Genomic DNA, 13957 nt, shown 5'->3' with positions numbered 1-13957 from the left:
AAAGATTGTTATTATTCATTCATCTGCCATACATAGCCCTTATCATCATGAGCATCACTGGGGCTGCTGGAGCATGTCTCAGTTTACTATTGGTTGGAGGCACTAAACTGGTCTCCAACTGGGCAGCTAATCACATACGTACACCAATGACCTTTAATATGTGCATTCAGTACGGACAATTAAGAGTGTATGAGGATGTGGAACTAAATCCAAGTGTGGAAAACCCAAAACACTAAACACTCATCCACCAGGCCGCCCATCATATACTTAAAAACACAAATTTAGTGAAGCTGCTAAATTTGGTTTTTGTCATAAACACGCCTCGGGTGTGCGATGGAGTTGGACCCAAAGATGCAGTAAGTAGACGAAAACAGGAGTGCTGGTGCACAAAAGTGTCCACAGTCAAGCGTGTTTTGCAGCTCCATGGACTGAGAGGCTGCCGTGCAAGAAGGAAGCCCTTGCTCCAAAAGAGGCTTGACTGAAGTTTGCTGCTGATCACATGGACAGAGATAAGACCTTTGGAGGAAAGTTCTGGGGTCAGACGAAACAAAAATCGAGCTGTTTGGCCACAATGCCCATCAATATGTTTGGAGGAGAAAAGGTGCGGCCTTTAACCCCAAGTACACCATGTCTACCGTCAAGCACGGTGGTGGTAGTATTATGCTGTGGGGCTGTTCTGCACCCAATGGAACTGGTGCTTTACAGAGAGTAAATGGGATAATGAGGAAGGAGGATTACCTTCAAATTCTTCAAGATAACCTAAAGTCATCAGCCCGAAGATTGGGTCTTGGGCACAGTTGGGTGTTCCAACAGGACAATGACCCCAAACACACATCAAAAGTAGTCATGGAATGGCTAAATCAGGCGAGAATTAAGGTTTTTGAATGGCCTTCCCAAATTCCTGACTTAAACCCCATTAAGAACTTGTGGACAATGCTGAAGAAACAAGTCCATGTCAGAAAGCCATCAAATTTAACTGAACTGCACCAATTCTGTCAAGAGGAGTGGTCAAAGATTCAACCAGAAGCTTGCCAGAAGCATGTGGATAGCTACCAAAAGTGCCTAATTGAAGTGAAAATGGCCAAGGAACATGTTACCAAATATTAGCGGTGCTGTATGTATATTTTTGACCCAGCAGATTTGATCACTTCTTTCTGTTCACCCATAATAAAGTCATAAAAGAACCAAACTTCATGAATGTTTTTTCCGACAAAGAAGTATCTGTTCTAATCACTCTATCAGAGAAAAATCAGAGTTGTAGAAATAACTGAAAACTCAAGAGAGCCATGACATTATGTTCTTCACAAGTGTATGTAAACATTTGACCACAATTGTAGGTATTTGCTACCTTTTGAGTAGGTGGTGACTTAGAACAAATAAAAAGATGTTTTTACATTGTATATCCTGTTTTAGGTGTTTTTTCAGAGGGTGGAAGCTGATTAACTTGTACTTGTAACCTGTTTAGTTATTTTCTATGGGAAAAATTGATTTGAGAAGTTGAGATACGAGCAAATTGATATATGAGCTCGGTCCCGGAATGCATTAAGCTCGTATCTCAAGGTATTAGTGTATTGTAAACTTACAACATAACCCCCCCGACCCGTCTATATTAATTCATTCAAACTTATTCATTCATTTTCTGAACCGCTTTATCCTAACTAGGATCACGGGACTGCTGGAGCCTAACCCAGCTGACTTTGGGCCAGAGGCGGGGCACACCCTGAGTCGGTGGCCAGCCGATCGCAGGGCACGAGGTGATGGACAACGATTCACTCATACCTAGGGGCAATTTAGAGTGTCCAATCAGCCTACCATACATGTTTTTGGAATGTGGGAGGAAACCCGAGTATCCGGAGAAAACCCACGCAGGCAAACTTCACACAGGTGGACCGACCTGGATTTGAACCAAGGACCCCAGAGCTGTGAGGCTGACACGCTAACCACTCAGGCCGCCGGGCCGCTCATTCAAACTTAATAGACTTCCAATTAAATTACCGTATTTATTTGAGAATAAGGCCCACTGTGACTAAAAATGGGTATATATTTTTTTCATGTTTTCTCAGCTCACACCAACGATTGCACCAATACTAGTAACTGGCAAATGCTGAACACATGTCGCCATTACAAAACATTTATAACGAACACCCGAACTTTGCTTCACTTGTTTGGTTCAAAAGTCTGCGCCTTATACTCGAATAAATACGGTACTTTCATGTAATTGTATTTTAAGAACACATACACACACTTGTTCCAGCAGCATGCCTGTCTCACTAGTGTCGAAAAACCTCCATTTATTATGCCAATTATGATATATTTTCCAAATGAATGTGTATGGCGTTCACAAGTCCGAGGAAAATGCCACCACTTGCAGGACTCTTCAGAAGTCTGCATGAGAGAATTGATAATCCTAAAATTGCTTTTGCTAAATTAAGTTGCCCGCATATGAAAAATTTGACAACTGCTAGGATTACACACATGAATCATCTGTCGAATTGCATCCACAATCATTTGAACATCCGTAAAGAATTTAGATCATTTTACACTCTAAAGAGGTGTAAAAGTATTCTGCTGTTTTTATTTTTTTTATTTTTTTTTAAAAAAGAAAATGACTTTTCTTCCTTTATCTCTTGCTCCCACACCTCAGAAAAAACATATATTCAGCATGGCCTTATAGCATTGCATGCATAATTAATCTTCTGTACTAAAGCCGGCTTTGTTTGTGATGCTTCAAAGAGTTGTTTATTGTCTCTCTATCACAAATGGGACACATTTATTTCATTCAGGTGGTTACTCTTTTTGACCATCTGGTACACACAAGCCTGAAAATGAAACACTGTTATATTAAGATGCTGCCTGAAAATAAGGATGGGGTAACATTACAGTGTTGCACAGATGTCAAAAGAATTTTGACAGGAGTGTGCTCTTCAAAAACGCTCCAATGCATCACAGGGAGAATGCGTAATTGATGTGGTATTCAAAATCCTAACAATGAAGCCGAACAAGTGGGTTTTTCAGCAGTGTCCCACAGAAAAGATTGACAGTACTGAGAGTGGCAGTACTGTTTCTTTCCCAAGCACCTGAAAATAAGCACACTATCACAGACAGCAGTAAGCAGTTCATTCTTGGTGTTTTATTTTATCCTTGATGCACACAAGCATCTAAAATCAGTTGTTTTATAGCATTGCGTGAAAATTGCTTCCATGTGTAATTTTCTATTCCTCCCCCACAACCGATGCACAAATATGTTCCCCCCGTAGCGTCTTCAGTGCTTAAAACGATGACTTTCCTCGACAATGGTTCGGCTCGCATGCATAATTGATTACACCCGCACCCCTCCCCACAGTTGTGATAATTCAAAGTGCTGTTTATCATCTCCTTTTCACAGTTGATAATTCACACATGTAAGGATGCCGGTGACCACTCAAGGTGCCCAATCTTAAATTGAATTCAATTGAATGCTTTTTATTGTCATTATACAAGTCTCATCTCATTTTCTGAACCTGGGTCGTGGGGGGTGCTGGAGCCTATTCCAGCTGACTCTGGTCCAGAGATGGGGGACACCCTGAATATGTGGACAGCCGATCGCAGGGCACAAGGAGACGGACAACCATGCACACTCACACCCATACCTAGGGGCAATTTACAGTGTCCAATCAGCCTACCATGCATGTCTTTGGAATGTGGGAGGAAACTGGAGTACCCAGAGGGAACCCATGCAGGCCCGGGGAGAACATGCAAACTCCACAGAGATGGACATGACCTGGATTTGAACCCAGGACCCTAGAGCTGTGAGGTCGACGCGCTAACCACTCGCTCCATCGGGCCGCCTCATTATACAAGTATACTGAGATTTACAGGTTCGACACAAAGTGCACAAATACAACAACAAATAAAAATACAAATAAATAATCAATAAATAAATAATAAATAACAATAAGTAGTACAAGTGAGATCAGCAGAGCAGAGTGGCCTTGTTCCGTGTGAAGTCCAGAATGAGTTCCATGTTTTTAGAGATGTTCAGCACCAAGTTGTTGAGAGCACACCACTCGCTGAGTCTATTGACTCAACAACAAACAGACTTATAGATAATCAATATATACTAATGATAAATAATCAATAAATAAGTAATAGATAAATAAGTAGTCAACATAATTAAGTAGAAGTCAATTTAATAAATAAGTAGGCGTGGGAGTGGAGGGTCCGGCAGGCGTCCGCGCCGGCCCGAGACGAGGCGTGGAATTGGGCGGTCCGGGGACGCCCGCGCTGGCCCTTGACGAGACGTCGGAGTTGCCGGTCCGGTGGATGTCCGCGCCGGCCGGTGACGAGGCGTCGGAGTGGCCGGTCCGGCGGGCGTCCGCGCCAGCATTTGGCGAGGAGTGGGAGTTTCCGGTCTGGCGGGCATCCCCGCTGGCCATGGCCGAGCACCCTGCCTTTAACAGACACCAGAATCTTAGAAAAGTTGTCGAGCACCTTACCCTGGCTGCCCGGGGGGCCGCCAACCCCTGCTCCAGGGGGCCCAGAGTGTCGCCGCCGCCGACCCCCTTTGCTCCAGGGGGCCCAGGGAGTCGCCGCCGCCGACCCCCTGGTCCAGGGTGCCTGGAGAGTCGTCACTGCTTATGGGCAGGCAGGAACTAGGCGGGCCGGAACTAGGCGGGCCGGAACTAGGCGGGCAGGAACTAGGCGGGCAGGAACTAGGCGGGCAGGAACTAGGCGGGCAGGAACTAGGCGGGCAGGAACTAGGCGGGCAGGAACTAGGCGGGCAGGAACTAGGCGGGCAGGAACACAAATCAATTAGCTCCCGACCATCCTCACAAACAGAAAAATCTGAGTTCAAACACAGATGGCTGGGGCGTTCAACAGGGGGCGATGGAGGCTGAGGATTCTCCCTCCATTTAGGTAATGAATAGCTGGAGTTTGAATCCAGATAACTCGGGCGATGAACAGGGGACGACTGAATTCTGGTATTCTCACTTAGTTGAGCGAGTAGCCAGGAGCGACGGAGTGAGCGATGGGGCGGGTTATCGTTGGAGTATGCGCTGAGTGGCTGGCGCCGGCGCGAGCGTCGGTGGCTTCCCGCTGGGTCCATGTGGTCAGATCGCAGGTAAGCAGGTGAGGACGAGGGAAGTAGTGTTCATGACAAAACTTTAATACCTTCGGCAGGATATTAGAAAATAACAAAGACTTATTGTTACGTCTACGGGGTGACATTCGAGGCGAGGTACGAGGAATTAGGACGTAATCGCAGGAAAGCAGGCGAGGACGAGGGAAATAGTGCTTATGACAAAACTTTAATACTTAGGCGGGATCTTACAAAATAACAAAGACTTGGGAATCGAAACACAAAACCAAACCGGACTAGGGAAAACACAGGGAATCGAGGAACGAGGTAACGTGGATACATGGCAAGGGAATTAAGGCAGACAATCCGACAATGACATTACAATCAGTGGGGTTTAAATAGATACAACAGGAACAAATTTTGAATCACGCGCAGCTGCGCGAGCCCAACGGAGGGACAAACAAGAGTAGGGAAACGAACATCAGAACACAGGGAGAAAGCAATGGAAAAACAATAACAAGCTAGTCCTAACACCCAGATTGTCTCCGGGTGACTTCTTGGCTACTGGGATGATGTTGGCCGATTTTAGGCAGGCTGGGACGGAAGCTTGCTCTAGTGAAAGGTTGAAAATGTCTGTGAAAACTGGTGCTAGTTTGTCAGCACATGCCTAAAGTACTTTGCCTGGTATTACATTCGGTCCTGTGGACTTTCTGGGGTTGACTGCATGGAGCACATGTTTCACCTACAAAGCACTGATGGAAAAACCAGAGATGGCCGCGATAATAAAAAAAACGCGAAGTAGGAACCCTCCTATTATGACTACCTTACTACATGTTTTCACAAAATAGAAGTACACAAGTGCAATTATCAAGAAGTGTATTCATTAAATATTACAGTTATATATAATAATGAAAATAGTTCCTCTCCACTTAATTTAAATTAAAACAAAATATAACAGGTTCTTGGAAACTCTATTGCTGCGCGGCGTCAAGCCATCTTAACCACCCAAAAGGCTCTATTTTCGGTACACGGTCGATTGTTCGCCGGTCTTTTGGTCGCCGATCTTTTGGTCGCCGGTCTTTTGGTCGCCCGGAAGGTAAGTGATAATTACCATTTAAATCGTTGCTCAAATTCCCTATATACAAACTGCGAATTACTATTTAGTCATACTTAATGCCCTAGTAATTATTAGGCTAAAGAAAAGCTCCAAATTTCCCGGACTTTTATTGTTTTTTGTTGGAGAACTTGTTAAGACCCTGACTGACGTAGCTTCTTAAAGGGACAACGCATGTACATACAAACTCTTATACACTCACATGTCGGCTCAGTGAAACTGCTCATGGCTATTGTTGGCTTTTATTGATGCGTAGACCGTGTTGTTTTACCTTGTTTTGTCGACGGTCTTTTGATCGTCGGTCTTTTGGTCGCCGGTCTTTTGGTCGCCCGTTGTCGCGGTTGGGGCGACCAAAAGACCGCGACCAAAAGACGGGTGACCAAAAGACTGCGACCAAAAGACCGGCGACCAATCGACCGCACACACACTATTTTCAGACAAGGGCGACGATGTCCGTCATAAGGTCGCCTGGGGCTCGCATTTCTGAAAAAAAATCCACCTTCCCCGAGGATCCCAGCCATGCCGACCGCTCAAAAAGCTCTATTTTCGGATAAGCGCTATGCCGCTATGCCGTCCACTGTAAGGTCCCATGGGGCTCGCATTTCTAAAAAAAAATCCACCTCGTTCTCTCTCACTTCCTCGCTCTCTCGCTCTCTCCCTCTCTCACTCTCTCGCTCTCATGCTCTCTCGCTCTCTCTCTCATTCTCTCTTACTCCTCCTCCCTTTTACCCCTCCCTCTCCATCCTACTCCTGCCTTTCACATTGCTCTCTGAATTCACTTTGTGCTCGCCACCTCCTGCTGCACTCCACCTCTATTCCTCTCTCACACAGACACATGCTTGCATGCATTCCCATGCACGCTCTCTCCTCCCAGTGTGGACTTTTCGAGCCCGGAGAAGATCAGAAACTAACCGAGGAGATTTAGTGGTTATTTTCATTCTCTTTTGGAAAAAAAACGCTCCCCAAATTTAGCTATGCTGATAGAACTGCACGCCACATCAGAGCAATTTGCAGCAAAATTGAATCTACTGCTGACCGAAAGGATGCTCATTTTTAACCTGGATTATCCTAACTCACAGACTAGACAAATATAAAAAGGAGGGGATGTGAGAGAAACGATCGGTGTTCCCCTGGACTTTTTAAACTAGATTTGAGATAATTTTAAAGCAATCTGTCATATACGCGGCTTCACACCAGCCAGTTTTTGGAATTGGACTAAGAGGTAAGGCTTTTTAACTCACTCCAAAATTATTTCAGTTTCCACACACCTCCCTGGTTTTTGTCTTTTTGTTTGTTTTTTCATCCCACTGTCAAAAAAATGAAGTCTTAGAAACCTCCGGGCTTCCTGAAGATCATCATTCGGTACTCCATGTGATCAGTCATGTCTGGTGCTGTTCTGTCCTACTTGCTTTGCATCATTCAGCGTTTGGGGCAATTGGCATCACTGGGTCGTCTCTGCTCGCCAGACACAGAAAGTGAGGCAGCTGACAGAGAAGCTTGAGGGGATTTTTCTATATCCGACACAAGAATTGCCCCTGTCAATTTTAAAAAGGGCTGTTTCATTTGGCCGTAGATTTTACTGCGTACAGCACCGCATTTTTACAGTCTATTATGAAATCGGAACGTCAGGTTATCTATCAATCAAGTTTGAAGAGTTTTCATTTGGGAACTGCCTTGAGTACAAATTCAAGCTGTTTCATTTCACAATGGACCTTTTGCAGCCAGCTTCTCAGTTTTTCCTTGTCTGCCGTTAATTATCTATGAGTAAGAGTTAGTCTTCTAATTTCAGTATTTAAAAAGGAATGTTTGTTTTTGCAGTATAATTCTGAATCTGGCACCTGGTTTATATGTTTGTGTATTTTTTATGTGCATGTGTGTTACTGCCTTTTGGTTGTCTGGTTATTTAAATCCATATACAAAGGGTTCGATTGATTGGCAACCAATGCTGGTGCATCCCACCTGCTGCCCAGAATTATCTGGGATAGGCTCCAGCACCCCCACAGCCACGTGAGGATAAGCAGCTCAAAAGATAAAGCAATGTAATGTATTTGTTAAATTAATTAAATCCTGCATTTTTGTGTACGAGCAATAATAGATATTTAAGTGGGTGCTGTCCAGTGGATTTATCTGAATGCCTGCACCTTTCTAAATTGAGGTTTTTGTGGTTTTGTGAGTCACCTTTTTTTCACCAGGACAGACATTTGTGGAGTGACTTTGAGAGAGAAGCAAAGATGCATTTGATTTTTGGAGTGGATTTTTCATCCAGCAACATTTAGTGTTGATGCTTTGTTATTTTTTTAAATGTGGAAATACTTAAAATTGAGTTTAGCCTCGTGCCCAGAAGAAATGTTCTTGTGGTATTCTTTGCAATAGTTGCTTAAGTAAAATAATTCAATTTAAAATTTTGCTTTGATTTGAGGCGAGCAGCAAAGAGCTGTAGGGGCTTTGAGGTTTTCAAGTCAAGTAATTTTTGGGTTGTAAAATTGTTCTTTTGGCCACTAGCAGCAAAAAAAAGCTCCAAACATGCATGATATTTAGCAATGGATTCTTCTGCATCTGGATTTTCAGTTTTTTTATTTTTTATTTTTTTTATTCCAGTCAACTTATTCATGTCATAGTGTGAATAGATGTTATTTTTAAAATGCTTCAACCCGAATGAAAAATGCAACAAAAATAGCAAAGGATTTGAATTATTCATATTTCCTGCTGCTTTAAAGCCTTGCTTAGTTCGCTTTTAAGATTATTTTTTGGTCATTTATGAATGACTGTAGATTTTTTTTTCTACTGCTAGAAAGCCTATGTCTACGGAAGCTTATTGCATTCACCGTAAAAATAATGTAAAAAAAAGCCCTGGTGGTTTTTCAAAAAAAATTGGGGGGTTCTTTTTTGGATTAATAATTTTTTGAAAACTCAGTTATTAAAATTAATTTATTTTCTATTTTTTTATTATTTCTTCGTTTTTCAAATTAATTTATTTTTAGGATTGTTGTTTGCAATACGTAGATATTTTCCTTCATATTTCAAAATAATTTATTTTTTGGGTGTCTTTTTGTATTAATTATTCTTGAAAACTGTTTTTCCAATTAACGTATTTTCTGGGGTTGTTTTTTGATTTTTTTTCCTTCATTTTTCACATTACCTAATAATTTTTCGGGATTGTTTTGAAAAAAAAATCTTCGTTTTTCGTGAATTTGGGAATATCTAATGGCAATCCTGACAGCGCGAGACTTCCAAGTATCTCGATAACTGCTGCCGGCTCGTTTTTGAATTATTATTTATTTCCATTCCCAAATTCATGCATAAATAAAGAGGAAAAGACAGTCTGGGAATTTTCATTTGCAAGGAGAACGGCCGATGAGAAAGCTTCCCAACTCCGTTCTGACATTACATATCTTTTCTGTTGTTTTATTACATTTGATGTCCCTGAATAACTCAAGGGGAGGGTTGGAAACACAAGTGAGACATCTGAGCGTACATGTGCGTTGATAAATGTGTAGTCAAAACAGATGAGGATCGAAATGTCAGGAAGCCTTGTGGAGCGTCTGTGGTGGATGGGACCCAAGTTGGCCACCCCCGGTTTAGACTAACCAAGGTTATCAAGAACAAAGCTTTTACTTTGTTGCAAGCAAATATGATGTTAATAATGATGAGCAAAGCGGTGACCGGACATTTCGTCGACGGACACTTCGTCGCCGGACGCTTCGTCCCCGGACGGTTCGTCGAACGGATGCTTCGTCGCCAGACAGTTCGTCGACCGGAAACTTCGTCGACGGACAATTCGTCGCCGGACACTTCATCGCCAGACAGTTCGCCTAACCTTAACCACTGACCTTGACCACTATTAAAGAAGACAAAGGAAATTCACATATTCTTTATTAAAGAAAATAAAAGAGCAAAAACTCGCTCGACAACACAAACACATTAACATTTGGGTGTGTGCGTACTAAATGTGCCTGTCTCTAAACACACTACGCACGAAACGGTTCCTACGTTAAACAGTTCCTACGTTGAGCGCTCCATTTTTAAAATAAAAGGCAATAATTAAAATTGTTTTATTAAATTTTTTAATAAAAAGAAGACAAAGGGAATTCACATATTCTTCGTCGCCTTCCTTCTTTTTTTGGCTTGGTATTCCCATAGGTATGTGTATACAGACTAGATTTCCGATGCGCGTTGTGAGGCAACGGATAGGCGTCGTTGCTTGCCGGCCATTTTAAGAACAGGCCCATTCGCTCCTATTAATAGAGTCAATAGAATTTGTTCTTTGAAAGGACAATAGATTGCTTGATTTAAAACCAAACGTGTGCGTCTATATCAAAGTCAGAGATGCAGTATTTTTGGCATACTTCATAACAAATATCAGCATCCAGTCAGAATCGTAGCCACATCAAATCACGATTAAAATCCAAACAGTTAATAGTAATTGTGATAACTTTGCACTTTATATAACTGTTAATATATCCATAACAGCAATAGACGGCGGAGCCAACTTTCACATGTGTGCAGCTCTTTATTGCAACACTCAGACCAACTCCAAAACATGTCAACATCCGGGTCAAGCTGTATTACACAATGGCCACTAGGTGGCGGTGGTTAAACACACTTGTATAACCTTAGGCAACTAACCAGTTATAGTATCAATATACTACAGTAATTTAGTGGAGTCACTCAGTGTCCCCCAAGGAACCGTTTCGTGCGTAGTGTTTAGAGACGAGCACATTTAGTACTTGCACACGCCCAAATATTAACGTGTTTGTGTTGTCGAGCGAGTTTTTGCTGTTTTATATACGTTAATAAAGAATATGTGAATTTCCTTTTTCTTCTTTTTAATAACATTTTTAATAGAATAATTTTATGTATTGCCTTTTATTTTAAAAATTGAGCGCTCAACGTAGGAACCGTTTAACGTAGGAACCGTTTCGTGCGTAGTGTGTTTAGAGACGAGCACATTTAGTACGCACACGCCCAAATGTTAATGTGTTTGTGTTGTAGAGCGAGTTTTTGCTGTTTTAATTTCTTTAATAAAGAATATGTGAATTTCCTTTGTCTTCTTTAATAGTGGTTAGACGTTTTTTTTGCCTCCATCGCGACATCATCGCGACATTTTACCAAGGAATTCACTTCCCTGGGCTCGGTTCTAGTGTCCAAAGAGCTCCAGTATTTGTATTTAATCATTAAACGCTGTTTTCGGCTGGATTTGACCGAATTTGAGAGCATTTTGAGCCGTTTGGCGAATGGACATATATGGACGTTTTTTTTGTCTCCATCGCGACATCATCGCAACATTTTACCAAGGAATTCACTTCCCTGGGCTCGGTTCTAGTGTCCAAAGAGCTCCAGTATTTGTATTTAATCATTAAATGCTGTTTTAGGATGGATTTGACTCGATTGCTGTCATTTTACGGCTTGGTTCTGCTACATCTGCCCGCCCAAGAGTGCTTATTCCCGGGCTGCCATGCCCGCCCAAGAGTGCTTATTCCCGGGCTGCCATGCCCGCCCAAGAGTGCTTATTCCCGGGCTGCCATGCCCGCCCAAGAGTGCTTATTCCCGGGCTGCCATGCCCGCCCAAGAGTGCTTATTCCCGGGCTGCCATGCCCGCCCAAGAGTGCTTATTCCCGGGCTGCCATGCCCGCCCAAGAGTGCTTATTCCCGGGCTGCCATGCCCGCCCAAGAGTGCTTATTCCTAGGCTGCCATTGACGGTAGACTAATAAATTGAGAGTGATGAGCTGCAAAGGGAAATGAATCATTGATTTTTACTATAATTTGGAAAACGCCGGCGGCGGGCCGGATTAAAAATCCTAACGGGCCGTATATGGCCCGCGGGCCAAGGTTGAAAAACTTGTACACACACGATCTGGGGGCGGGGCGAGCGCGCGAATCCCGTTTCGGCGAAACCTCCGTTCGGCCAAACGTTCATTCGGCGACCTGTCTGTCTGTCAAACGTCCGTCGGCGAAACGACTTTCGACGAATCATCCAGTCACGCCCTACTTGCAGGTCAGGTATGAAAAAGGAAGAACAAAATCAATCTTGTCTAATTTACTTTCATATTGATCATAGTCATGGACATCAATGCTTTCGGCAAGTAGGCTGTGTAATAAGAGGATACAATTGGTTTTTTTTCATCCATTCATTTTCTGAACAGCTTTATTCTCACTAGGATCAAGGGGGGTGCTGGAGCCTATCCCAGCTGACTTCCAGCCCGACGCAGGGGACAACCTGAAAACGGTGGCCAGCCGCTCGCAGGGCACGAGGAGACGGACAACCATGCACACTCACAACCATACCTCGGGGCAATGTAGAGAGACCAATCAGCCTACCATGCATGTTTTTGGAATGTGGGAGAAAGCCGGAGTACCTGAATAGCTTTTTTCTTAGTAAGGGAGAACATCTTTTAATCATGTTTTTTATTTCAAAAGGAAACAAAATATTTTAAATTATGTTCAATATTGTGGAAAACAGAACATATTTGTATATATTTAGTTTTAGATTTTACAAAATGCTTTTTGAATTAAAACACAAAAGAAAAAAATTGGATTAAAAATTGCAATGATTGATTTAAAAAGGGGAAAATCAGGAAATTGATTCTAAAAGTCGGCACTCATGATTTACTTTCTCGGGCCACACACAATGATGCATCGGGCCAGAGTTGGCCCCCGGCCCAACACTTTTTCACCTCTGCCCAAGACTGGTGCAAAATTCTTCAAATTAAAACAATATTTCCAACCTAGTGATTGCCTTGCCTACATTTTAAATTTATTTTGAAACTTGATTAAAAACTTATTTTTTTGACTTTTCACGGAAGACACTAAATTATCTGGGTGACACCAAACCTTTGAACTGTTGTGTATGCATGTTGTTCTTTAATTAATTATACTTAATGGGCAAAGTGATTACTTAAAATAAGTGAATGTTATGTTACGTGGTCGTCCATTAAAGGTCCAATAATGGCCAGAACACCTTGTAGAATGATGAAATCTTAAGAAAACAAAAACTCCAATGTTAATGTGTAACCTAACTTTCAGGTCATTGCCAACTGTATATATATTTTTTTTCATTTTGTGACCAGTCATCACTCATTAGCACACTGAAACATGCTCATATGCTTAAATATGTGTTTATGCAGTGGCGGGCGGTGCATTTTCTGGTAGCGCCTTCAACGTATCAATCCAACCCTCAAAAACTATTTTATTGCTAAAAAACCTCTACTGCAGCTACAGCTGCGACACATAAAAAATAATCAATAAATTAATGCACAAAAATGGGGTAAAATCCACTTCCTAGCAGCATTTCATGATTAAATACAAATACTGGAGCTTTTCAGACAATAAAACCAGGCCAGGGGGTGATTTTCCCGGGAAAAGACAGCGATGAACGTCAATGGCGTACGGGCAAACATTGCCCGAAAATGGGGTAAAATCCAGCCGAAAACAGCATTTATTGATTAAATACAAATTCTGGAGATTTTTAGACATCAGAACCGGGCCCGGAGTATCATTTCCCCGGTAAAAAGACAGCGATGAACGTCGATACGTCCATACGTGAAATGACAAAAAATGCACTAAAATACTAAAATTAGGTAAAATCCACTTCCTAGCATCATTTATTGATTGAATACAAATACTGGAGCTTTTGAGACATTACAACCAGGCCAGGGGGGTGATTTTTCCCGGGAAAAGACAGCGATGGACGTCAATGGTGAAACGCCAAAAATTAAACTGGGGTAAAATCCACTTCCTAGCAGCATTTTGTGATTAAATACAAACACTGGAGCTTAAATACAAA

At 42.4% G+C, this 13957-nt stretch overlaps 1 protein-coding gene across 2 annotated transcripts in view; it reads left to right on the top strand.

The window, feature by feature from the left end:
* Positions 1–6966: 6966 nt before the first annotated feature.
* sgcd (sarcoglycan, delta (dystrophin-associated glycoprotein)) overlaps positions 6967–13957 on the top strand; it is a 250164-nt gene continuing 243173 nt past the window's right edge. Inside the window, exon 1 of one of the 2 annotated variants that reach the window (XM_077592722.1) lies at positions 6967–7395. The gene's annotated coding sequence lies outside the window, so the exon portion shown is untranslated. Of the gene's footprint in view, positions 7396–7608; positions 7649–13957 lie in introns of those variants that run through there. The other variant, XM_077592724.1, reaches the window with a different exon arrangement.

The sequence above is a fragment of the Stigmatopora argus genome, chromosome 22, assembly GCF_051989625.1.
Source record: "Stigmatopora argus isolate UIUO_Sarg chromosome 22, RoL_Sarg_1.0, whole genome shotgun sequence".
Classification (NCBI taxonomy): Eukaryota; Metazoa; Chordata; class Actinopteri; order Syngnathiformes; family Syngnathidae; genus Stigmatopora; species Stigmatopora argus.
The sequence above is the reverse complement of the archived record's forward strand: the minus strand, read 5'-3'. Positions and strand labels throughout refer to the sequence as shown.